Source organism: Chlorocebus sabaeus, chromosome 21 (genome assembly GCF_047675955.1).
Source record: "Chlorocebus sabaeus isolate Y175 chromosome 21, mChlSab1.0.hap1, whole genome shotgun sequence".
NCBI lineage: Eukaryota > Metazoa > Chordata > Mammalia > Primates > Cercopithecidae > Chlorocebus > Chlorocebus sabaeus.
In genome coordinates this window covers 6,120,099-6,147,396 of record NC_132924.1, presented here as the reverse complement: position 1 = coordinate 6,147,396, position 27,298 = coordinate 6,120,099, and the positions used below count along the sequence as shown (strand labels likewise).

General features: G+C 38.1%; 1 pseudogene; it reads right to left on the bottom strand.

Annotated features, from left to right (window-relative positions):
* Window positions 1–565: 565 nt before the first annotated feature.
* LOC140709545 (POTE ankyrin domain family member A-like) lies at window positions 566–25,547 on the bottom strand (annotated as a pseudogene).
* Between the last annotated feature and the right edge of the window lie 1,751 nt (window positions 25,548–27,298).

Below are 27,298 nucleotides of genomic sequence, written 5' to 3'. Positions count from 1 at the left end.
CCATGACTTGGAGATCATCCCAGACAAGAGAGTGAGACCTTGTCTCAATGAAAAACTTAAAAAGTTAGTAGGGCATGGGGGTATGTGCCTGTAGTGCCAGCTACTTAGGAGGTTGAGGCCGGAGAATCCCTTGAGCCTAAAAGTTCAAAGTTGCAGTGAGCTATGATCACGCTCCTGCACTCCAGCCTCAGTGACACAGCAAAACCCTGTGTCTAAAAATAACAATAATAAAAGATGTTCCTCACAGCATTAATTCTAATACAAACTAATTTAAAACCCCAAATTCAATTTGTTAAATATTGAGGTTCCTATATGGTAGACTTCCATATAGCCATTAAAATCATGATTTAAAATATGCAATTATTATAAGAATTCACAGTTAAAAATTTGTTACATTATTTCCAAGAATTTCATATTCCACAAGTCCAAGACATTTTCTTCCCTAATAGCCCAGAAAGTCTGCGATTGCAAAAATTCTTACATATATCTTTAGTATAAAGTAGACAGTTAAAATAGTTATTGAAAACTCAAATGTCATACCTCAAACTGTAGCGTTCTTGTTCCCATTGACCTTTTTCATGCTCTAACTGTAATCGTGTTTCTTTTGCTTCAGATAGCTCCTTTTATAGTACACCAACCATATTTTCCATTTGTTTAATATTTACTGTAAGTTGTTCACAGTGATTATTCTTAAGTTCTAATAAGTGTTCCCATAAAAGAACTGCATCTTACATTTTCGATAGGCTAACAGAATCTACATGAGGGAGAAAACAAGGTGGAAATAAAATATGAGTACTTTTTGCATATAAAGGACTGCACATTTTAACAGTCACCCATCCATACACCTAACAAATATGGACTAAGTTCCTAACATGTGGTCTACTGAGCTTTGCAGATACAACAGACAATACCTCTGCTCTTGCTCAGCTTTCAGTGTAGTGAAGAACAAAGACAATGAAAGTGAAAATTACAAATTCAGACAGATACTGGAAGAAAACAGTTCTATGGTCACATACAATCTGATGTATACTGAGCTCAGGGAAGATTTCTTTGACGAAGGGATGGCTACACTGAGAAATAACGTTTGAGAAGGAAGCAGTTAAGTAAAGGGGGTAGAAAAGCATTCTAGTCAGTCTGTGGTAAGTGCTGAAGCTCTGCTGCAATCTGCTTCTGGTCACGATAGAGAAACAGATACTGATTTACCTTCTTGTCTGAAACAATCAAAACCAAAGAAAACAAAATACATTTTACAATGATTTTCAAGAAAGTGGAGTTCAGGTACAGTTTGGGAGGCTGAGGCAGGCAGATCACCTGAGGTCAAGAGTTCGAGACTACCCTGGCCAACATGGTGAAACCCCGTTATCTACTAAAAATACAAAAATTAGCTGGGTGCGGTGGCGCACACCCATAGTCCCAGCTGCTCAGGAGGCTGAGGTAGAAGGATCACTTGATCCCAAGGCCATGACACAGGGAGAAAAAAACTGAGGTAGAGTCCACCAGATTCCCTGAGTTGGAATGATGAAGCTGAGAGTCTCAAAAAACCAATAACAGAGTAATGAACAGTACATGTGTGCTAGGAAACTACCTGAGACCAGGGGAAAAAATCTTTTAAAAATTAGAAACAGTGAAAAATAGTGCCTGTTGCTCACAATGTGTAAGGAAGAGTGTCCATTCCTATGAGCAAAACTGGAAAAACTCAGGCTTTATGGGGCAATGAGTAGAGTTATTAGAAACACCCTGCCTCAGAAGTGGAAAATTAGACCAAACCATAAAGCAAGACCAGAAATATCAAGCTATGTGTAAGTAACTCAACTGTGTCCCAAAATAAATCTCAAGCAGAGGCATGGAAGATACTTTTTGAAAGCAAACTGTATGTGTAGAGATTCAAATTAAAATGTCAGAAATGAAAACTATACTGGATGGGAATAAATACAGAGTAGACATCACAAAACAGAAGATTCATAAATTTGAGACATCAGAGAACTATGAGAAAACTTTAAGCAGTAACATACAAGTCCCCAAAGAGAAAGGGAAAGAGACAGACAAAACATAAAGAGCAAATGGCCAGAAACTTTCTAAACTTAATGAAAACTATAATCCCACAAATCCAGGAAGGATCTGGCTGGGAAAGAGGAAATGAAATTATACTATTCTAATTTTCTTATGCCATATATGAGACGGTATAATACTGCCTGAAGGTGGACTGTGATAAGATAAAATCATATAGTACAAATTATAATGAAATCACAAAGATAGTAAAAACAGACTTATAGCTAATAAGCAAAAAGAGAGAGATAAAACAATCATAAAAATTACATGACTGGCCAGGTGCAGTGGCTCACGCTTGTAATCCCAGCACTTTCAGAGGCCGAAGAGGGCAGATCACCTGAAGTCAGGAGTTCAAGACCAGCCTGGCCAATGTGGCAAAAACCTGCTTGTAATAAAAATACAAAAAATTAGCCAGGTGTGATGACAGGCGCCTGTAGTCCCAGCTACTTGGGAGGCTGAGGCAGGAGAATCGCTTGAACCCAGGAGGCGGAGGTTACAGTGAGCAGAGATTGTGCTATTGCACTGCAACCTGGGTGGAGTGAGACTCCATCTCAAAAAAAAAATTACATTGCTAATTGAAAAGAAAGCAGAAAAAGAAGAAAAGAAAACGAAGAACAGCTGGGACTAATGGAAACCAAATAGCATGATAACCGATAAACTTAACTATACCAGTAATCACATTATAAATGAAACCAGCCTAATAACCTAAATTAAAAGGCAGATTGTCAAACTGTATAAAAAAGCAAGATCCTACTCCCTGATACCTATAAGAAATACTTTAAATGTAGGCCAGGCGTGGTGGCCCAGGCCTGTAATCCAAGCACTTTGGGAGGCTGAGGCAGGCCGGATCACGAGGTCAGGAGATTGAGACCATCCTGGCTAACACGTGAAATGCTGTCTCTACTGAAAATACAAAAAATTAGCTGGGCATGGTGGCAGGTGCCTGTAGTCCCAGCTACTTGGGAGGCTGAGGCAGAAGAATGGCGTGAACTCAGGAGGCAGAGCTTGCAGTGGGCTGAGATCCCGCCACTGCACTCTAGCCTGGGTGACAAAGCAAGACTCCGTCTCAGAAAACAAAGAAAACAACAACAACAACAACAAAAAAAAACCCAGAAATACTTTAAATGTAAAGATGTAAATTAGTTAAAAGGATGGAAAAATATATACCATGCTAACAGTTAACAAGTAAAGCCTAGCAGAAATGGTTATATTAATACCAAAGTAGATTTCAGAGCAAAAATATTACTAGTTATCAACAAAATTATTTCATAATGATAAATGGTTCAATTAATCAAGAACACATAATCCTAGATGTTTATGTACCTAGTAACATAACAGTTTCAAAATACATGAGGCAAAAACTGATAGAAGAAATTGACAAATTCACAGGTATAGTCTGAGATTTCAATATCACTTACTCAATATGTGACAGAACAAGGAGGCAGAAAATCAGTAAGACTAGAGTAGACTTGAAGAACACTATGCTTCTCAAGGGCCTATGGAACACTTAGCAAAACAGATCATATTCTAGGCCACACAATAAATCTTCATAAAATAATTAAGTCAAAAGGATTTAAGTTAATACAAAGTGTGGTGCCCGACCACAGAGCATCAAATTAGAAATCAGTAACAAAATATCTCATCAAAATTCTCATAAATTTGGAAACAAAGTAACTCATATCTAAATAACGCTAGGCCAAAGAGCTGATGCAAAGAAATATTAGTAACTATTTTGAACTGAAATAAAATAAAAATACAACATGTCAGAATTTATGGGCTGTAGCTACAACAGTAGTTAAATAAAAAGTTTCAGTACTGAATGTCTATATTGGAAGACTCTCTAATCAATGACCTTGACTTCTATCTTAAGAAAGTAAAAAAGAAGAAACTAAGAAGAAAAGAGCAAATTAAACCCAAAGGAAGCAAAGGAAATGATATAATAAACATCTGCTATGGTGTGAACATGTGTCCTCTCAAAACTCATATGCTGAAACTTTATCACAGAGGTGATATTACTAGAAACTGAGGCTTTGTGGGGGCGATTAGCTCATGGAATCTAAGCCCTCATGAATGGGATTAGTGCCCTTACGTAAGAGACACCAGAGAGCTCATTCACCTATTCTGCCACATGAAGCACACAGGGGAAAACACGGAACCTAAAAACCAGGAATTGGTCCCTCAGTAGACATCAAATCTTTCAGCACCTTGATCTTGGACTTTTCAGCCTCCAGGTGTGAGAAGTTAGTTTCTGTTGTTTATAAGCTACACAGTCTATGGTATTTTGTGACAGCAGACCAAACAAACCATGACATCAAAGATGAAACCAATAAAACAGAAAAGCAATAGGAAAATCAATAAAGTCAAATACTCTGAGGAGGAGAATGAAAGTGATAAACCTCCATCTAGCCAGGCTAATCACAAAAGAGAGAAGATACAAATTACTAACTTCAGAAATAAGTAATGTGACATTTTTCTGGATTCACAGATACTAAAAGAATAGCAAGATAATAGTGTGAGCTTACGTAACCAAACATGACAATTTAAATGGACACAGCCCTTGAAATACAAAATTAACCAAAGCTCAATCAGGAAATTGATAATCCAATCACCTTATATCTACAGAAGGAAAAAGTTGTAGGTAAAACCTTCCCACAAAGAAAACTCCCAGCCCTAGCTATGCTGGTGAATGTTACCAAACATTTTAGGAAGATGTAACATAATTTTATACAACCTCTCCCCTGCAAAATAAAGAGGAGAAATACAACACAACTCATTCTATCAAGCTAGCATTACCCTGAACCAAATAATGATATTACAGAAAAGAAAACTCCATCATGAATGTTGACATAAAAATTTAACCAATTTCTGAGGCAACTAAGATATGCTGCAATAGGCAAATGAACAACCTCTGGTACAGTCATATAATAAACTAGTATTCGATGTTAAAAAGAAATGAGCTATCAAGTCATAAGAAGATATGAAGGAACCATAAATGCATACTACCAAGTGGAAGGTGCCAATCTGAAGCGTACATAGTGTATGATTCCAACTATATGACACTCTAGAAAAGGCAAAACGATGACTATAGTAAAAAGATCAGTGGTTGCCTGGGGTACGGGAGGGCAGAAAAGGACAGATAGGAAACAAAAGGAATTTCAAAGCAGTGAAAATATTTCATAAAATACTATGATGATGAATACAAGTTTTTGTCCAAACCCATGGAATGTACACCACCAAGAATGAACACTAATATAAACTATGAACTTTCGGTGATTATGACATGTCATTTTTGATTCATCAGTAGTATCAAGTGTACCACTATGGTGAGGCACACTGATAACAAGGGAGGCTATACATGTCTGGGGGCAGAGAGTCATGGTCAATCTCTGTACCTGACTCTCGATTTTGCTGTGAACTTAAAACTACACTAAAAATGCTTTTAAATATTTCTTGTTGTATTTAATTTATATATATATAAATTTTATATATACATATAACTCAATTTATATGTATATATAAATCATATATATAATTATTGTTGTAAATAGAAATAGGATCTTGCTTTGTTGCCCAGGCTGGTCTCAAACACCTGCTTCAAGCAATCCTCCTGCTTTGGCCTCTCAAAGTGCTGGGACTATAGGCGTGAGCCACTGTATCTGGCTCCAATGACATTTTAAAAGATTACATCATAAACAAATGGGGTTTCTCCTAAAATGCAAGGTTTAACATTAAAATATCAGAGAAGAACTATATGATAATTTGAGTAGATAAAGGCATTTGATAAAATTTAACATTAATTCTTGATTTAAAAAAAACATCGGCCGGGCGCGGTGGCTCACGCCTGTAATCCCAGCACTGTGGGAGGCAAAGGGAGGTGGATCGCAAGGTCAGGAGATCAAGACCATCTTGGCTAACACGGTGAAACCCCGACTCTACTAAAAATACAAAAAAAAATTAGCTAGGCGTGGTGGTGGGCACCTGTAGTCCCAGCTACTCGGGAGGCTGAGGCAGGAGAATGGCATGAACCCGGGAGGCAGAGCTTGCTGTGAGTCAAAATTTCACCACTGCACTCCAGCCTGGGCGACAGAGTGAGACTCTGTCTAAAAAACAAACAAACAAACAAACAAAAACCCCCTCAGCAACCTAAGAATACAAATGAACTTCATCAGCATTATATAAAGCATCTACGATTAATATACAAGTAATGTGTCATGATGAAAAATGTGTCACGATGAAAAACTCAATGCTTTCCCCATATCAGGAGCAACACAGGAATGTCTGCTTTCACAACGTTAGTAAATAAACCTTGTGCTAAAGATTTCAGCTAGTGAAGTCAGACAAGAAAAAGAAAAGGCATCCAGGTTGGAAAGAAGAAGTAAAACTGTCTTTATTCACAACCATGATCACATAATAGGGGTGGGTAAACTCCAACCGGTGGGCCAGCTTCTTGTTTTTGTAAATAAAGTTTTACTGGAAGACAGCTGTGTTCATTAATGTATGTATCCTCCCTGGCTGCTCTCATACTACAATGGCAAGTTGATTAGCTGCAACAGAGACTATTTTGTGACAAGTCTAAAAAAGATTTCCTGTCTTTAGTAAGACAATAGTTTGAGAATGAAAAGTTTGGATAACCTTTGATGTACACAGAAAATCTGATCAAATCTACCAAAAAAGCCACTAAAACTAATAAGTGAGTTTAGCAAGATTGGAGGATACAAAAATCAACATACAAAAGCCAATTATATTCCTATATACTAGCAATAAGCAATCAACTGGAATTTTAGAAATATCATGTACAACTTCACCAAAAAAATTGAGATACAGATGAATCTGAAAAAATATGGAAAAACCAAGGGGGGGATGCAGTGGCTCACACATGTAATCCCAGCACTTTGGGTGGCTGAGGCAGGTGGATCACTTGAGGTCAGAAGTTCAAGACCAGCCTGGCTGACATGGTGAAAACCCCATCTCCACTAAAAATACAAAAATTGGTCAGACATGGTGGCTCATGCCTGTGATACCAGCTACTTGGATAGCTGGGGCCAGAGAATCATCTGAACCTGGGAGGTGGAGGCTGCAGTGAGCCACGATCACACCACTGCACCCCAGCCTGGGTAACAAAGTGAGTCTCTGTCTCAAAAAAAAAAAAATATATATATATATATGTATGTATGTATGTATATATGTAAACACATACAAAAAAACTACAAAATAGTACTAAGAAAATTAAATTTGACCTATATACATGGAAAGAAACTACAGGAGTGGAAAGACACATTATTGTTAAAGTGTCAATCCTCCCCCAATTAATCTACAGATTGAACACAATCTTGGTGTAATTCCCAACACAGCAGGCTTTTTTTTTTTTTTGACATGGAGTCTTGCTCCGTCGCCCAGGCTGGAGTGCAGTGGCGCAGTCTCGGCTCACTGCAAGCTCCGCCTCCCAGGTTCATGCCATTCTCCTGCCTCAGCCTCCCGAGTAACTGGGACTACAGGCACCCGCCACCACACCCGGCTAATTTTTTGTATTTTTAGTAGAGACGGGTTTTCACTGTGTTAGCCAGCATGGTCTCGATCTCCTGACCTCGTGATCCACCCGCCTCGGTCTCCCAAAGTGCTGGGATTACAGGCGTGAGCCACTGCGCCTGGCCCACAGCAGGCTTTTAAAAACATTAACAATCTAATTCTAAAATTCATGTGGAAATGCAAAAGATCCAGAATTGTCAAAGCGAACCTTAAAAAAGAAGAAAACTGAAGGGCTGATTTCAAGATTTAGTATAGATTTACACTAATCAAAACAGCGTGATACTGTTGTAGGTGGAGTATCTCTCAAAGTGCTTGGGACTCAAGTGTTTTGAGTTTTTGAGTATTTGCATATATATAATGAGATGTCTTGGGGATGGAACCCAAGTCTAAACACAAAATACATACATGTTACACACACCTTATATACAGAGCTTGAAGGCAATTTTATGGAGTACTTTTAGTAAATTTGCAAATGAAAGTTTGTGTATATGAGGTCTAGCGTGAAATTTTCCACTTGTGACATCATGTTGGTACCCACAAAGTTTTGGATTTTGGAGCATTTCTGATTTTGGGTTTTTGGATTAGGAATGCTGGACCTACATAAAGAAAGCCAGTTACAGAAAGACCCCATATTAAGATGGTTCTACTTACAATTTTTCAACTGTATATGGGTTTATTTGGGTACTAAGTAGATTTTCAGCTTAAGATCAGTTTATCAGGGTAACTCAAGGAGAATCTGTAGAACGATGGAATACAGCAAACAGTCCAGAAATAGACCCACACACACATAGTCAACTTATTTTTCACAAAGGCACAACGGCAATGTAGGACAATGAAAGGACAACTTTTTCAACATATGCTGCTGGAACAAGTAGATATCCATATCTGTAAAACGAACTTGCATCCACACTTCACTCCGTATGTAAAAATGAATGCAATGTGGATCATTTTAAAACTATAAAAATCCTACAGGCCGCTTCTACAAGACCCCTTCTCAAAAAAAAATTCTACAAGACCCCTTCTCAAAATAAATAAATAAAAAATAAATAAATAAATATTATACAAGAAAGCAGAGGAGAAAATCTTTGAGATCTTGTGCTGGGCAAAGATATTTTAGATACGAGACAAAAACCAAAATCCATAAATAAACAGGTAAACCGGACTTCACCAAAATTAAAATCTTCTGTGTTTAAAATATGCTATTAAAAAAACAAAAAAGTCAACCCAAAGACTGGGGAAAAATCCCTGCAAAAGGTATGGTTAATAAAGGAATAATACCCAGAATCTATAAAGAACTCTTTGTTTTTAGATGGAGTCTCGCTCTGTCACCCAGGCTGGAGTGCAATGGCATGATCTCGGCTCACTGCAACCTCCGTCTCCTGGGTTCAAGCGATTCTTCTGCCTCAGTCTCTCAAGCAGCTGGGATTACAGGCACCCACCATCATGCCTGGCTAATTTTTGTATTTATGTAGGTGGAGTTTCACCATGTTGGCCTGGCTAGTCTTGAACTCCTGACCTCAGATGATCCTTCTGCCTCAGCCTCCTAAAGTGCTGGGATTACAGGCGTGAGCCACCAAGCCCGGTCAAAAAACTCTTAAAACTCAACAAATAACATAAACTATCTAACTTTTAAATGTTTGTAAGCTACCAAGATTAGAAAAGACAGTTCACTAAAGGAGATGTAATACAGGTGGCAAATAAACAAATAAGCACATGGGACAATGCTCAACGTTGTTAGTCCTTAGGGTAATGCATATCAACACCATAATGACATGCACAGTACATACCCATCAAGATGGCTAAAAATAAAAACTAAACCACAGCAATACTAAGAGCTTGTGATGAAATAGAACAATGAGACCTGTCTTACTGCTAATGGGAATGGAAAATAGTACAAATATTTTGGAAAACATTTGGCAGTTTCTTTTTTTTTTTTTTCTTTCTTTTTGAGACAGACTCTCACTGTATTGCCATGCTGGAGCGCAGTGGTGCAATCTTGGCTCACTGCAAACTCTACCTCCCAGGTTCAAGTGATTCTCCTGCCTCAGCCTCCCGAGTTGCTGGGACTACAGGTACACGCCACCACATCCAGCTAATTTTTGTATTTTTAGTAGAGACCGGGTTTCACCATGTTGGCCTGGATGGTCTCGATCTCTTGACCTTGTGATCTACCTGCCTCGGCCTCCCAAAGTGCTGGGATTACAGGCGTGAGCCACTCTGCCCGGCCAGCAGTTTCTTTTTCTTTTCTTTTCTTTTCTTTCTTTTTTTTTTTTTTTTTTTGAGATGGAGTCTCACACTGTTGCCCCGGCTGGTGTGCAGTAGTGCAATCTCAGCTCTCTGCAACCTCCACCTCCCGGGTTCAAGCCATTCTCCTGCCTCAGCCTCCCGAGTAGCTAGGATTACAGGTGCCCGCCGCCACGCCCGGCTAATTTTTTGTATTTTTAGTAAAGACTAAGTTTCACTATGTTGGCCAGGCTTTTCTCGAGTTCCTGACCTTGTGATCCACCTGTCTCGGCCTCCCAAAGTGCTGGGATTACAGGCATAAGCCACTGCCCCCGCCAGTCGACAGTTTCTTAATAAGGGAACACCAAGGGACAGGAAGAGATTCTATAGATGATGGATATGTTACCTCTCTTGATTATGGTGATGGTTTCACATATGCATACATATGCCAAGACTTACCAAATTGTACATTTTATATACATGCAGTCTATGACATATCAGTTGTACCTCACAAAAGCTATTGACTACAGGAATAAACATCTAAGACAGTGACTAGGACACAGGAAAAAAAGGTTGGAATGATTGGAATGATGCAGGATAAAGCTAGAGAATTCAGATCTTTAACCTTATAGCAATGGCAAGTGGTAAGCTGAGTTACAAGCAAGGGAGCGACATGATCAGATCTGAATTTTTAAAAATACATAACTGTAGTTTCCTAGTAGACCATGGTCTCAGGAAGTGGGGTAGCAGGAAAAACAGTTCTAACGTTATTGCAGTATTCCGAGTGGGAGAGAATGGTTACCTGATCTGGGAAGAAGGCATAGCAGAGAAGCAGAGTTAGTAAGAGGGCTAGGACTGCCCTTCACACTGAGAAAAGTACAGTGGAGTTATCATAGTTCCTTGGTGTACAATATACATTATTTCTCAGTCTATTTTAACAATGAGCATATTTCTGAGATGACCAACACTGTCACACATCAGTGCTCTGTGGTGCAATGCTAAGCAATCTGTGCACACATTACTGTAGGATACACGAAAAGGCCTTATATTTATGCAATGGTCCTCCCGTTACAATACATTCCAAGAGCTCATGAGCAACATAAAAGTCTCATAATTAGAGTAAAGCAACTCACAATCCTCGGAGGATGTTTCAGATAGCCAAGTTAAGTCGTCGAGGTCATTCACAGAATATATTTGGCTTTTAACCTGTAAGATAAATAATTCTACTTCAAAAGGTCCTCAAAATATTTACAGCATGTATTAGATGTACAGTTTATTCATCTTTTATATGAGCAAAACCACAGGAACTTCTTAAAACAGATTTTTAAAAAAGGTACTGCTATCAATGGCTACTGTTTCTTAATCACCTTTTTCTAAGTAAATGTCTTTATAACAAAAGATTCTCTGTTTTTTCACATTACCTTTTATAATGTAGGTTTTTTTTAACAATAATGCTTCAGATAATTTACTTTTTACAATACCTTGTTCTTTTTATCAGATGTTTTCATTGGAGGCCTAAAAAATTTCCTTTTAGACAAACAGAAAATACATAAAATACAAATAATATCTAAAATTATTTAGTTATATACAATCTCTGCATTTACAGGTTATTTCTTCTATTCACTCAGTGTTCAGCTCTTTTTTTTTTTTACAGGCAATGTAAAACATAATAATTTCACATATAAACATACAAAATAATTTCACATATAAACAAAGAATAACATTAAGGGAGAAAGAAAATATAGTAATAATAATACCATTACAAACAACTGAATTTAGGTCAAGCTTTCTGACATCAAGGCAAAAGGAAAAACATGTTAATTGCATTATGTGATAGAAAGAAATATACCAGGACTTCTCATTACTGCCCTTTTCAATAAAAACTGACACTAAAATTTATTTGGAAAATGTTATTTATGTTCTCATATGAGGGTAACCCTTTTTTAATGATGGCATTAGCTTTTTCAGGACTTCCTATGCGGGCACTATGCATTGTTCTAAGCAATGTGCATGTGTCCAGTTCATTTTAATCATCATAACAATTCTGTGAGGTAAGTAACATATTAGGGATTCTATAAAGAGAGAAACTAGGCACAGAAAAGCCATACAACTTTCCCCATCTGGTGTAGCTGGTCAATAGTATATACAGAATTCAAACCCAAGAATTCTGCCTCCAAAATATGTGTTTCACAATATGCTGTGAAGGTAGTATTTATTTTCAAGTGTTTTTAAGAGATATGATAGCAGATGAATCCACATTATCATTTTATTTCTGGCTGTAATTATAACTAATAATTTCTGAATCTTGCAATTTTGAAATAAAAATAGTTTTTACAGAGACAAGTTTGAAAACCTACTTTCAAAAAACTAAAATTTTAGTTTTTAAAAGAAATCCACCAACAGGCATTCATTCATTCATCTATTCAACTGTTTATTCATGGATTCAACAAATACTGAGCACACAATGCATGCTGATGACACTGTTGGCCCAGGGAAACATGGTCTTGACACTTTAGAACTTTATAATCCTGAAGTAATAATCTGTGAGAGATTGTCCATAGTTTGCTTTTCTTTTTTTTTTTTTTTTTTTTTTTTTTTTTGAGACGGAGTCTTGCTCTGTAGCCCGGGCTGGACTGCAGTGGCCGGATCTCAGCTCACTGCAAGCTCCGCCTCCCGGGTTTACGCCATTCTCCTGCCTCAGCCTCCGGAGTAGCTGGGACTACAGGCGCCCGCCACCTCGCCCGGCTAGTTTTTTGTATTTTTAGTAGAGACGGGGTTTCACCGTGTTAGCCAGGATGGTCTCGATCTCCTGACCTCGTGATCCGCCCATCTCGGCCTCCCAAAGTGCTGGGATTACAGGCTTGAGCTACCACGCCCGGCCGATAGTTTGCTTTTCTAAAGTACATGAACAAAATGGTTTCCTTCTCCCCAAAATCTAAATAACTATAAAATTGATACACCTGATATTTTAGAGTAAGTACCTTAGCAAATCATGGTTATTCATGATGCTACCGTCAAAGGTAGTGCAATATGTACAATTATGAAGAAATATTTTAATTCTATTTGTAGGAACCTAGTTTTTAGATTCCTTCCTGGGCAGGGGTTGTCACGAGAGACCACTCGACACGGAAGTCACAGTGGAGAGATTTATTGCTAGCGCGCTAGGGTCCCATGTCCGAGGTTGGCCACAGGACCCCGAATGCTTGTTACAGACAGTTTATAAAGGCAAAAAACCACAAAATTTTACAAAGCTTGAGGCGCAAGATGATTGGAGCAGGTTATGGCCTGAGCGAGATGTCTTACTTTAATTGGTTGGTTTGAACCTGGTTTGAACCCGCGCGGGGTATTTCCCGGACTTGTTCTTCTGTTTGAGTTCCAGGAATATGGGTGGGTGTTTTAGATAGCCACACGGACATCAGGCGGGTGCTTTAGATGGCCACCTGGTCGTTGGGTGGGTGCTTTTAGATAACCACCTGGTGTGGCTTTTCTAAGCTTCTAAGTTTCTAAGTCTCTAAGTCTCTGAGCTTCTAAGTCTATAAATTTCTAAGTCTCTAAGTTTCTAAGCTTCTAAGTTTCTAAGTCTCTAAGTTTCTAAATCTATAAGTTTAAAGGTTTCTAAGTTTCTAAATCTATTTTCATATTCAGTATGGCCTAAGTGTGTTCATGTTTATTATTAAATTATTTTTAAAAATCTGTGTATGATAGTTTAATTTTAAGTAATCATCTGCATGTTCAATCACACTAATATGTTACATTTCTGAACAAGTTCTGAAGGAAAAAACTCTAAACATAAAACTACACATGAATAGAAGTTCTAAGGACAATTAGTTTGCTAAAAATGTTTAAAAGATAATAATTCAAGCCAATGTTTAGACATGCAAACAAAGTTACATTTCATAAACATGTTTTTCTCTTATGAATCATTCCCCAAAGCAAACAAACACACTCTATAAACTTCCATTTTAAAATATAAAAAGAGAGAAAACTTCCTAGTATCTCATATTTTTCATCAGTTATTACTCATTTCTTTATTGCCTTTCCCAGCAAAGTTTTTCTCAAGAGTTAGTCTAAGTTCATCCACTACAGTCAGCATTCTATGGCTACTATTTATTGAAACTGCTCCTAGTCAAAGTCATTAATCCTTATCATAATCAATCTTTCAACAGCATTGACACAGTTGAGTCTTCTCCAGTTTTGGCAGACTACACTATTCTATTTCCAGAAAAAGTAATCATTGTTAACATTCTTTCTCAGAGATTTCTTAGAAAGGACTTACATATTTTACCTTTCTTCATCCTCACCTATTTCACTTAAATTGCTATCATCATTTACTTGTAGCAGACCATTAGCTAGTAAATTGGCCTGCCTTCTCTAACATGGGTGTAATCACAGATTATTTTGAGGTCCATTTTTTATTTTTATGTTTCTTTACTTTCCTCATGTGCAAGGCAAAACCACTACTTTTAAAACTCTATAAAAAGCCAATGTTTTGTAATAACTGTAATGACAATTAACAAAAATCCAAATTTTTGTAAAACTGTAACTCTTCCCCATCTCAATTTATTAATTTAAAAAACAGGTATGAAGCACAAGCAGCATAAAAGGAAATGTGCATTCCATGCTTCAAAAACAAGGTAATATACAATTATGATACAATGTGTTATGACAGAGTTGATATATAAAAAGTTATATTTTAGCACAAGGAATGCTTTAGAGAAGAGGCAAAATATAAGAGGAGCTCAAAGGGAAATCCACTGAGAGAAAACCATTACAGTTAAATAATAAAATGTGAGCACAGAGATTAGGCACATGAAGTCTAGGTGTTTCCTAGAAACTTGAAAGGAAAAGTGTAAAATACTTGGAAGCTAAAAGAATAAGAGATGAATGCCACACTACACTTGAATGCTACACTAAAAAGCTGGAGTCCACTGCATGCAAGCAATGACTCTATTACATGAAAGTCATAATTAGATTTCTGCTATATTTCTGATTCTGTTGTTAAATATAATAATGCTTGCCTTCAAATGGAGTTCTGAAAATAGCATGAGACACATATAACATGAAAGATGAAATCAGGAAAATGTCTTGAGGGGGAGTGTATTAGTCTGTTTTCACATGGCTATAAAGAAATATCCAAGACTGGGTAATTTATAAAGAAAAGAGGTTTAATTGACTAACAGTTCTGCATGACTGGGGAGGACTCAGAAAACTTACAATCATGGCAGAAGCTGAAGGGGAAGCAGGGACCTTCTTCACAAGGTGGCAGGAGAGAGAGAAGTGAAGGGGGAAGAGCCCCTTATGAAACCATCAAATCTCATGTGAGAGCTCACTATCATGAGAACAGAATGGGGGAACCAACCCTATGATCCAATCACCTCCAGCCAGGTCGCTCCCTCAACACCCTACAATTTGAGATGAAGTCTGGGTGGAGGCACAAAGTCAAAGCCTAACCATATCATTCCACCCATGGACCCTCCCAAATCTCAAGTCCCCACATTTCAAAACCAATCATGACTTCCCAAAGTGCTAACTCATTCCAGCATTAACCCAAAAGTCCAAGTCCAAAGTCTCATCTGAGACAAGGCAAGTCCCTTCCATCTATGAGCCTGTAAAATCAAAAACAAGTTAGTTACTTCCAACATATAATGGGGGTACAGGCATTGAATAAATGCTCCCATTACCAAATGCAAGAAATTGGCCAAAACAAAGGGGCTATAGGCCCCACGCAAGTCTGAAATACAGCAAAGTAATTAAATGTCAAAGCTTCAAAATCTTCTTTGACTCCATGTCTCTCATCCAGGGCATGCTGATGCAAGGGGTGGGTTCCCATGGCCTTGGGCAGCTCCCTCATGACCTGGTGTTGAGTGTCTGTGGGTTTTCCAGGTGTACACTGCAAGCTGTTGGTGGATCTATCATTCTGGGCCCGGAGGACAGTGGCCCTCTTCTCACAGCTCCACTAGACAGTGCCCCAGGGGGAACTCTGTGTGGGAGCTCCAACCCCACATTTCCCTTCTGCACTGCCCTAGCAGAGGTTCTCCATGAGGGCACTGCCTTTGCAGCCGACTTTTGTCTAGACATCCAGGCGTTTCCATACATCCTTTGAAAGCTAGGTGGAGGTTCACAAACCTCAGTTCTTGACTTCTGTGCACCCACAAGCCCAACACCATGTGGAAGCCACCAAGGCCTGGGGCTTTCACCCTCTGAAGCAACAACCTAAGCTGTACCTTGGCCCCTTTGAGCCATAGCTGGAGCTGGAGTGGCTGGGATGCAAGACACCAAGTCCCGACACTGCATGCAGCAGTAGGGCCCTGGACCCAGCCCATGAAACCACCTTTTCTTCCTAGGCCTCTGGACCTGTGATGGGACAGGCTGCCATGAAGATATCTGACATGCCCTGGAGATGTTTTCCCTATTGTCTTGGCAATTAACATTTGGCTAATCATTACTTATGTAACTTTCTGTATCCAGCTTGCATTCCTCCCCAGAAAATGGGACTTTCTTTTCTACCCTATGGTCAGGCTGCAAATTTTCCAAATGTATGCTCTGCTACCTTTTTTTTCTTTTTGAGATGGAGTCTCGCTCTGTTGCCCAGGCTGGAGTGCAGTGGCGCAATCTCAGCTCACTGCAAACTCCATCTCCCAGGTTCACGCCATTCTCCTGCCTCAGCCTCCCGAGTAGCTGGGACTATAGGCGCCCGCCACCACACCCGGCTGATTTTTTTATATTTTTAGTAGAGACGGGATTTCACCATGTTAGCCAGGATGGTCTTGATCTCCTGACCTCATGATCCGCCCACCTAGGCCTCCCAATCTGCTACCCTTTTAAACAGAAGTTCCAATTTCAAACCATCTCTTTGTGAACACATAAAACTGAATACTTTCAGAATCAACCTTGAATGCTTCGCTGTTTAGAAACTTTTTCAACCAGAGACCCTAAATCTCTCTCAAGTTCAAGGTTCCACACATCTCTAGGGCAGCAGCAAAAAGCCGCTAGTCTCTTTACTAAAGCAGAGCAAGAATAACCTTTATTCCAGTTCCCAACAAGTTCCTCATCCCCATCTAAGACCACCTCAGCCTGGACTTCATTGTCCATATCAATATTAGCATTTTGGTCAAAACCATTCAACAAGTCTCTAGGAAATTCCAAACTTTCCCACATCTTCCTGTTTTCTTCTGAGCCCTCCAGACTATTCCAACCTCTGCCCATTACCCAGTTCCAAAGTTGCTTCCATGTTTTCAGGTTATCTTTATAGCACTACTCCGCTATACCGGAACCAATTCACTGTATTAATCTGTTTTCACACTGCTATAAGTAAATACTGGAGACTGGGTAATTTATAAAGGAAAGAGGTTTAATTGACTCACAGTTCAGCCTGGCTAGGGAAGCCTCAGAATACTTACAATCATGGCAGAAAGTGAAGGGGAAGGAGGCACCTTCTTCACGAGATAGCAGGAGAGAGAGAAGTGAAGGGGTATCAGTCCCTCATAAAACCATCAGATCTCATGAGAACTCACTATCATGAGAACACATCAGGGAAACTGACCCCGTGATACAATCACCTCTCATCAGGTTCCTCCCTCAACACCCAGGGATTAAAATTCAAAATCAGATTTAGGTGGAGACACAAAGACAAACCATATTGAGAGGAATCCTTAATTTAAAATATCTAAATGTCAGTGATAGCTAGCTAGCTAGCTAGATAGATAGATACATGCAGTACAAAACAGCAATTTTTCTATTAGTTATGATTTTGTTTGAAAATAAAATGTTCTGTTAATTTTTCTTTACTTTCAGCCTAATATTTAGTCCTAATATAAAAAGCTGGATTTGCCAGCAGAAAATTGTAATTGTAAACACACATAAGAATATCACTATTATTGCAAGGAACAGAAAGTGAACAAAAAAAGGAAAGAAGAAAGACAGAATACTACTATCACATACATACAAAAATCGACAAAGAGACTAAAGTCTTCCACTGAAGATTATGTTAGTACTGGAACAGAAGCCTCTAAGAATACCAAAAAAAAGAAACAAAACTTACAATTATTTTTAAAAAATAATTTATGTAGAGAACTACACTGGTTGAGACTAAGTATAAAAAAAAAAATCTTCCTGAGAGATCTCTAAAGATGAATTAAACAATTCATCTTGACTAAAACTTTAAAATTAAGTCTACAGTTCTGGAATATGAAACTGTTTTCATTTTGAATATAGCTGATGAAAGGCAACTTTTTTTTTTTTTTTAGATGGAGTTTCACTCTTGTTGCCCGGGCTGGAGTGCAATGGCACGATCTCAGCTCGCTGCAACCACTGCCTCCGGGGTTCAAGCTATTATCCTGCCTCAGCCTCCCAAGTAGCTGGGATTACAGGTATGAGCCATCACACCCGGCTAATTTTGTATTTTTTTTGTAGAGACAGGGTTTCTCCATGTTGGTCAGACTGTCTCGAACTTTCAACCTCAAGTGATCCGCCCGCCTTAGCCTCCCAAAGTGCTGGTATTACAGGAGTGAGACACCACACTGGGCCAAAGGGCAACTTTTAGAAACCCATGAGAAATTTCACCAGAAAATTTCTGGTCCAAGTTTCCTGAAACTTAGGAAAGAAGAAACTTAGGAAACTTAGGAAAGAACTGTCCTGTAGTCATAGTAACAAGCAGCCACCCAGAGCTAGTTCTAAATCTAGTCAATCAATCCATCAATCACCACTGGCCTCGCTCACCAACCAGCATCAGTGTGAGCAGTTTGCTTCTGAAAGACACCAATCAGACACAAAATCAATCCACAGGCCAGGAAGTGCTAACCAATCCCCAGCGATCTCACTCAGATAACCATGTTGCTCCAGATGATGCCAACCCACGTGGGTCTGGGAATCAGCCAATCCTTCAAGTCCAGTCCTCTCGAAACCCTATGTAAGATCAGCAGCTGCTCCATCAGAATAGATAGTGCCTGCCTGACCAGCATAGCTCTTACTACAGGAAGCAAAAAATTCCAACTCTGTCTTTTCATTTCAAATACTGAAGGTTCATAATCCCCTGGAAAAAACTTTTAAGTCTATTAAATTTACTACCCTAATTTTTATTTTTTTAATAAAATACCGGTAAAGTTTCCAATTACTTTGATTCATTTTACTGTAATTACAACTATCATGATTACCAGTAAAAGAATAGTTAGTAACCACAACTTTGGACTTTTTTCCCTAAGTGAAAAATGATTAACATAAAGAATGTAGCTTATTATAAAGCTAGACCTGTTCAGGTAGACCTGACAAGATTTGCAACTAGATTAGATGTGAGGTGTCAGAGAGAGAAAGAGAGATGAGTCAAGAATGATGCTGAGGTTTTTGGGAGAGCAACTGGAAGAGTTGCCATTCACCCAAGTAGGAAAGACTACAAGAGGAGTAGATAGGAGGACAGACGTCAGTAGTCCAGTTTTGGACCTGACAGGTGTGTGATACCCAACAGCTAACCAAAGAGAGATGTCAAGAAAGCAGGCTGACAGGAGGTCTGGAATTAAGGAGAAAAATCTGAGCCGAAGACATACATTTAGAAATCACTAGCATATACACAGTAGAAAAAGTCATGAGAAAGAAGATCAAAGACAGAGCCCTGGGAAACGACAATGTGCAAAAACTGAAAGATGAGGAGGAGCAAGCAAAACAGACCATACTGGATGGATTAGAAAGGCAGGCGGAAAAGCCAGATGAGGGAGTGAGGTCCTGAAAGCCAAGTAAAGACACTGTCATGGAGGAGCGTGTCCTCCATTAGGTTGCTGACAGGTTAACTAAAATAAATATTGCTGACAGGTTAAATAAAATAAGGTGTAAGAAAAAAATGCCTAGATTTATTAGAGAGAAGGTTAGTGATAACCTTGAGAAAAACAACTTCGGAGGAGTGTTGGTGTTGAAGACTACTGGTATGAGATCAAAAATGAATGGAAAAAAAAATTGAGTCCGTGAGTGTAGACAGTTCTTTCAAGGACATCACGAGTGTGGATTATCTAATTTTCTTCTTGTTTAGCTGTGGTTTTCAAGTTTTATATAACAATTAAATATTTTATTAAATATTTTTAAGGTTTAAAAAATATATAATAATTTTAAACAATTACATATTTTCAAGGTTTTTAAAACTATACATATATGGCATTTAGAAATGCCAGAATGAAATCCATTAAATAATAAATTCATAAAATTATAGCACTAAAACAGTTCTAGATTACATAAATTGATTATCATTTTGCTCATGCCTATACATAAAAACCAAGGAATACTAAAAGTTTCAAGGGGAGTATTTCTTGCTTGATAAATAGCCAGTTCTAGGACAGTTGATACTCATCAAATATTCAAAGTAATTGGTCACAGTAAAATACTGAGTTTTATTAACAGGAATAAAAGGGGACAAATCCAGAAAATAATCTTATTTTACCAAAAAAATTTTTTTAAATCATATGAAGTCACTATTGAAAAATATGGTGAGGTGCATACTGAAATATATTCTCTTTTCAAAGGAAGAATATTGGCATGCATGCAGGGTACTTTTACAAAGAGGATTCACTGCATTAGCAGCAATTTTCCTTTCAGCACAAGGGTCAGCAATTTAGCACTTTTGGCCAAATCCAGCCCGCTTCCTGTTTTTATAAGTACAGTTTCTTGGAACACCGTCACGCTTATTCACTTTGTAGTCCATAAAGTCAATTAGCCGGCTGTGATGGCGCACACTTGTGGTCTCAGATAGTAGAGAGGCTGAGGTGGGAAGATCCCTGGAGCCCAGAAAGTCGAGGCCGCAGTGAGCCATGATCATGCCACTGGACTCCAGCCTGGCCAACAGAGTGAGACCCTGCCTCAAAAAAAATAAATATAGTGCATAGAGCCTAAAATATTTACTAACTGGCTCTTTGAGGAAAAAGCTGGTCAACTCCTGGTTTAGTAGATCAAAAATCCTATGATGTATTTTAACAAGTTTTACCCAATACACTAAAATGTTTCTATGGAATATAGATCCTCATGTGTAATCCCTTGGGAATATTCAGATTCAGGGTCCAATATTTCAGGACTCAGGCACTGAGAACAAAAAACCAAACTTTAATAACTAACAACCCTGTTGTTAACAAGGTTCAGTGTCTATGCGGCATGTAGCTTCCATTTGCAACACAGTAGATATTACAAGAATTCTAACAAAGTTGTCTTCAGATTTGTCATCAAACTAAATGCTTTAAATACATGTTAACTGTGAAATAATCAGTACACTCTAGATCTAACCTCGTTTTTAAAAAATGGTTGCATACCACATTATTTTCTGGGTATGAAAACTGGGCTATTTGCTATTGATAAGGATTTAGACTTGCCAAATTTTTGATGTAATAATGCTATAATAAATGTCCTTATACATAAGTATATATGTAACATATCTATACAAATATCCTTAACAAACATATATTATATATCCTTAATATGTGATATATATGTGTGTGTTTCTGTGTATTAGCCTTGAGTGTTATGTAGTATAGGTAGTAAGTATTCTTAACATGTTTATGTGTGTACACAAGTCATGTTCCTGTAGGGTCTAGCCCTAGAAGTGAAGTTGTTAGGTTAAAGGAATGACACATCTGAAATTCTGATACATGCTACTAAATTAACGTTCAAAATTGTATGTACCAACAGTCTATGAAAATGTCTTTTTCAATGAGATCATATCCTTTGAAGCAACATGGATGGAGCTGGACGCCCTTATTTTAAGGAAACTATCACAGGAACAGAAATTCAAATACTGCATATTCTCACTCATTAGTGGGGGCTAAATAATGAGAACACACGGACACAAAGTGGAGAACAGCAAACACTGGGGCATATTTGAGGGTGGGAGAGGGAGAGTACCAAAAAACTACCTATCAGGTATTATGCCTATTATCTGGTTGATGAAATCATCTGTACCCCAAATCCCCATGATACAGTTTACTTATCTAACAACACTCATGTAACCCTGAAGTCAGATGAGGCATGAAATGACATGGCAAAAGAAAATAAAAGTTCACAAAAAAGAAAAGAAAATGCCTTTTCCGTCACATTTGCCAATACTGGTTATTATTTTTCAAATAAATTGTCAATGATTAGAAAAAGTGGTAACTCATTGTTTGCTGATTTGCATTTTTCTGATTACCAGGCAAGATTGAATATCCCAGTAAAAGTATGAAATTTGTTCATCATGAATATTAGCCCAAATTAAGATTAGTTTTATAGCACATAAGTAATCGCCTGTTAAATGTTGCCATAGGCTTACCTTTGATACGTCTCATTCTCTGTCCTAGGAAATGGCTGATTTTCAGGTTTTTCACTCTTTCTTTGTGGAATTAGTCCATCACTACCATTGCCAGCAGCATCAGTCAAGTTTTCTGATAATCCCATGTTGTTACTTCCATGCTTCTTCACTTCTCCTTCAACCTTAAGTGGAAGTTTGATATTAAGGGTGGTTATTACTTTCTAAATTATGGGCTGAAAACGTAAGAAAATAATTCCTTTAGGCATATATAGAGGTGAGAAAGTAAAGCCAAGGCATCATCTTTTATGTTTTAACATCACTGAATGCTTGTATTTTAAAATAACAAGAATGACGACAGACGATACCTCAGAATACAACGGTGATTCTATGTCTCCCTCTTCTGATCTCAATGAGGTGTTCTATCTATAAAATGTTATTCACAGATACATTCATGAAAAGATTTATCACTGTGTATTTCATAATAAATACATATACAAGTCTGTCTCCACTAATGAAAATTTCAATAAAATAAAAGTAATAACAAAAAGACTTTCAGAGGGTTGAAGTATAGTAGTTTCAGAAACAAGAAGGTGTTAGAATGAAGAAAGACAGGAAAATTATTTAAAAGAAATAAATATGGGCCGGGCGCGGTGGCTCAAGTCTGTAATCCCAGCACTTTGGGAGGCCGAGACGGGTGGATCACGAGGTCAGGAGATCGAGACCATCCTGGCTAACACAGTGAAACCCCGTCTCTACTAAAAAACACACAAAAAAACTAGCTGGGCGAGGTGGCGGGCGCCTGTAGTCCCAGCTACTTGGGATGCTGAGGCAGGAGAATGGCGTGAACCCGGTAGGCGGAGCTTGCAGTGAGCTGAGATCCGGCCACTGCACTCCAGCCTGGGAGACAGAGCGAGACTCCGTCTCAAAAAAAAAAAAGAAATATGATATTTGGGTCTACCTACTTTAATGGTTTTTAATAACAGCATTTAAGCACAGGAAAATTCTGAGAGATATTCACTAACTTACCACTTCTATCATCTTTGTGAACAAAATGTATATTTGACGTTACTGGTTTGCTCTTGTGGAACACTTTCAATAACATCAATATCATTTTGTCTTCTTGCACTTGCTGGTTTAGTTGTTTCCTCCTATGAAAAACAAACCAAAAAGCTTCGGAAAACATTGTATTTATTCACCTCCTCACTCAATCAGTCAACCAGGAAGACAACACACATTCACTGTGTCTACTGAATCATAGGCAATATCCTCGGAGAAGCTGAAAACATATACAGAAGACAGATTCTTCCTTAATATTTGAGTAGGGGAAGAGATATATGAAAACAAACAAAATCAAAACAGTGTAATTCACTAGTTCTACAACTGTCTCTACTACAAATACAAAAAATTAGCTGGGCGCGGCGGTGGGCGCCTGTAGTCCCAGCTACTTGGGAGGCTGAGGCAGGAGAATGGCGTGAACCCGGGAGGTGGAGCTTGCAGTGAGCCGAGATTGCGCCACCGCACTCCAGCCCTGGGTGACAGAGCAAAACTCTGTCTGTAAATAAATAAATAAATAAATAAATAAATAAATAAATAAATGTTGAAGAAAGGATCTAGTATGAAAAAAAGAAGCTATGATTATCCCGGTTGATGATTTAAAAGTTTTTCTATACATCAATCATTGTCAAGCAGGACCCAAAGGAAAATCATCAAGTATGCTAAGGTACATGGGGAAATACAGATATGTAACAGAGACTTTTGTTCATAATATATCCCTAATAATACTCTACAATTAGTTTGCTGTAAATATTTCTCTAAGAGCTTAATTTCATACCATAAAACAATACATTCAATTATTTAAACATGGTCATCTACAACTACCTGAAAGATGGACCATTATTACTATAGACAGGGAAAGAGAAAGGGAAAAAGAAATGTTCCATAAACTTTCCACTTGGAGAAATAATTAGTAATCACAATTCTAAAGTGTAATCTATGACTTGAAAAGATATATTTAGTAGAACATGGGTTGGGGTTAAAAAAGTTAAAAACTTTTAAATCTAAAATCCTAACCTAAGCTTATAGTCGGGAGATACTGCAAAATACACTGTAACCCACTTTCCTATTTGATGGCATATTTCTTTCTTATTTATGACATATATTCCCAATATAACTCATCTGAATTTATACACCCTAAACATTAAAAGGGACTATACATTTAAGCCATACTTTAAAAATGCCATAGATTTCATTAGGTATGTATCTCATGTTAATTGTAACATTTCATTATATAGAAATCCTTTTGTCTGTTCATGTATTCACATTCCAAAATACTAAAATGCTTCTTACAGGCAAGACTTTAGCTACTCCAGGATATAAACAGGTGTGCTTCCTAACCTCCAGTAGCTTATACGAATGCAGGGGCTTTAAAGTGATTATTTAAATAACTAAATACAGAGACTTCTTAAATTTGGAGTTTTAAAATGTGATACAAATATTTTGAATGTAAATCTGTAACAAGTATGATGCAAAAAAATTCTGAAATTAAAGACCTACCCTATGGTTATTGAGTCTCTGCTTCTAGAACTGGTTGTAATTTTGGTCAAAGCGTGTTCTAGTCCATTAGGCCAAATTCTTCAACTTGAGGAGTTTTAAGTATCTTCTTAACCCTAAACGACTTAAAAAATACAATGGAATCCCTTTATAATATACATTTTGAGAAAGAAAATTTACATTTCTAAATTTCCACAATTTTTTTTTTTATATGCGAGAAACAGTGTTGCTATGTTGACCAGTCTGGTCTTGAATTCCTTGGCTCAAAAAATCCTCCCACCTAAACCTCCCAAGTAGCTGGGATTGCAGGCACGTACCACAATACTCAACTAAATTCTCACAGTTTCTAATATTAGTCTAATTACAGAACCAAGGCTAGAAATAGGGAAAGAGTGCTATCCTAAGAAGTATATGATACCAAAATATTAACTGTCCAAAAAAAAAAAAGAAACTATATGCTATCTGCTGTACACTTTTGGAACTAAAATGCACCAGGGAGAGTCCCTGATTACTATAAGAATTTATTTAGGCATGAGTATTATAAAAGTCATGTTAGTATGAATTTAAAAGTCACAGAAAGAATACTTATCCAAACAAACCCTGACAGCATTTCAAATTTCCTGTATTGTGAGAAAGCTTAGCCAAATATAATTTTTCTGTCACAATGTAATCATTTTCCAGCACATTCCTTTTCTCACCCACACACCCTCTTAGTATTTACCAAAGTACAATTTTTACAAATTCAATTATGCATATTTCTTTAAAATACTTTTCTCTGACCAACTTTCCATTACAAACATAAAACAATGACAGGTTGACCACTGCTAAATTTTAAGAGTAAATTATACAAAAAACTAGATTCATACTGAGAAAATTAATTTCACATGTGAGCACTTTACCTTGATAACACAATCACGGTCTTCCTTATCTGATGTAGGCTGTAAATCATCGGTCGCCTGTTTGCCGGAAAGCCTTTAGAGCAAATGTATACAACAAAAATGAGGGTGTTCATTTCTTTAAAAAAGTAATTTACAGGTCCATACCTGCGTGTCACCTCCAAAAAAACAGAAAGGGAAACAAATCTGGTGAGAGGCCAGCTATCTCTATATTAATATTGCTTAAGAAAATTAAAATTTGGCCTCTGTTGTAGATTTCAGTTACTTATTTCTATCTCCACAATTCCCAATCTATGAAATAGTCAATAAAGACCCACGCGTAGTTCCATAACAAATCATGGCACCCAATACACTGGCATAGTCGGAGAATAATTTGTCTTCACAAATTGTATGTCCTAGAGGTTGAGCTGAAAATCCAATTAATTGCTGACATAATTTTTAATACCTAAACTGGAACAAACCTGATAACTTAAAACAAGGTAGAAAAATAGTGTCTCCTCTCCTTCATTTACCCCTGGTTCAAAGACTAATCTGCATCACTCAAAAATGGCAGCCTGGGCTCTTCAGCATGGAAATCACTTAAGAAGGCCTCAGTGCAGGCCGGGTGTGGTGGCGCATGCCTGTAATCCCAGCACTTTAGGAGGCCGAGACGGGTGGATCACGAGGTCAGGGGATCTAAAAATACAAAAAAAAAAAAAAAAAATAGCCGGGCATGGAGGCCAGGGACTGTAGTCCCAGCTACTCTGGAGGCTGAGGCAGGAGAATGGCGTGAACCCAGGAGGCGGAGCTTGCAGTGAGCCCAGATCGCGCCACAGCACTCCAGCCTGGGCGACAACAGAATGAGACTCCGTCTCAAAAAAAAAAAAAAAAAAAGACCTCAGTGCTTACCTTTACCCTAAAACACTACAAGGATTCCCTTGAAACATTTGAAATACTTGAAAGCAAAATATATGAAAGTCAGAGGACAAATGTCTATGTTGTTATTAAAAACATTCTTCCCAGAAATATTGAAACACTAAAAATTATAAAATCCTAGTATAAGTCCTGTCCCTAAATAGGTCCGTCCTATTCAGGTTCACATAAACTAGCAAGCCCTTAACAACCTTTATAGGCACTCAGATACCTAAGGAGAGAGACTGCTGAAAAAACACAGTCCTTGTAGTTGTACAGCTCTGTGTCCCCAAATATTATTAAGTACTATCTAAATATCTTCCTTCCTTTTAGATTCCTCTTAGGCAAGGTTCTATGGCAGTCTCCAACCTGTAAATCTTCAGCCAATGGAAATACAAGTTCCTAAAATGATAGAGTGGAATAACCAAGCGTAGGAGCTATTTCCTTGCTCCTGGAAAACAAGCTAAATGGAGTCTGTCATCTGTCCCCAGCAGATGACAGATTCAGTTACCCAACTGAAGCTCCATGACTGATTTGACAGCCAATCCTACCTCTGCCCTAGTCTGCATGGACATGGGAAAAAGTCAGTAGATTGGAAAAAGAAATAGAGGTGAGAGGACACCTTGCCCTGGGCCATAGATCTGTCAAGTTCAGCAAACTCTAGTCCCCTAGTACTTGAGGGGCTCTGAGCCACTCCTCTGTAAGTTGCAATAAAAGTAGATGATACCACAAGCCTATCTGCTGTACAGACTCCTCCCAGTGACTCAAATTCTTTTACCATCATTCAGTAGAAACTCTGAAGTTTGTCAGCTGCTCCAATTAAACAACCAAAAAAGCAGCCACTCGTTTGCAATTCCCTTGAGCCTCTTATTTTAATACGCCTTTCTAGATAACTCCCAACATCCTGTGCCTT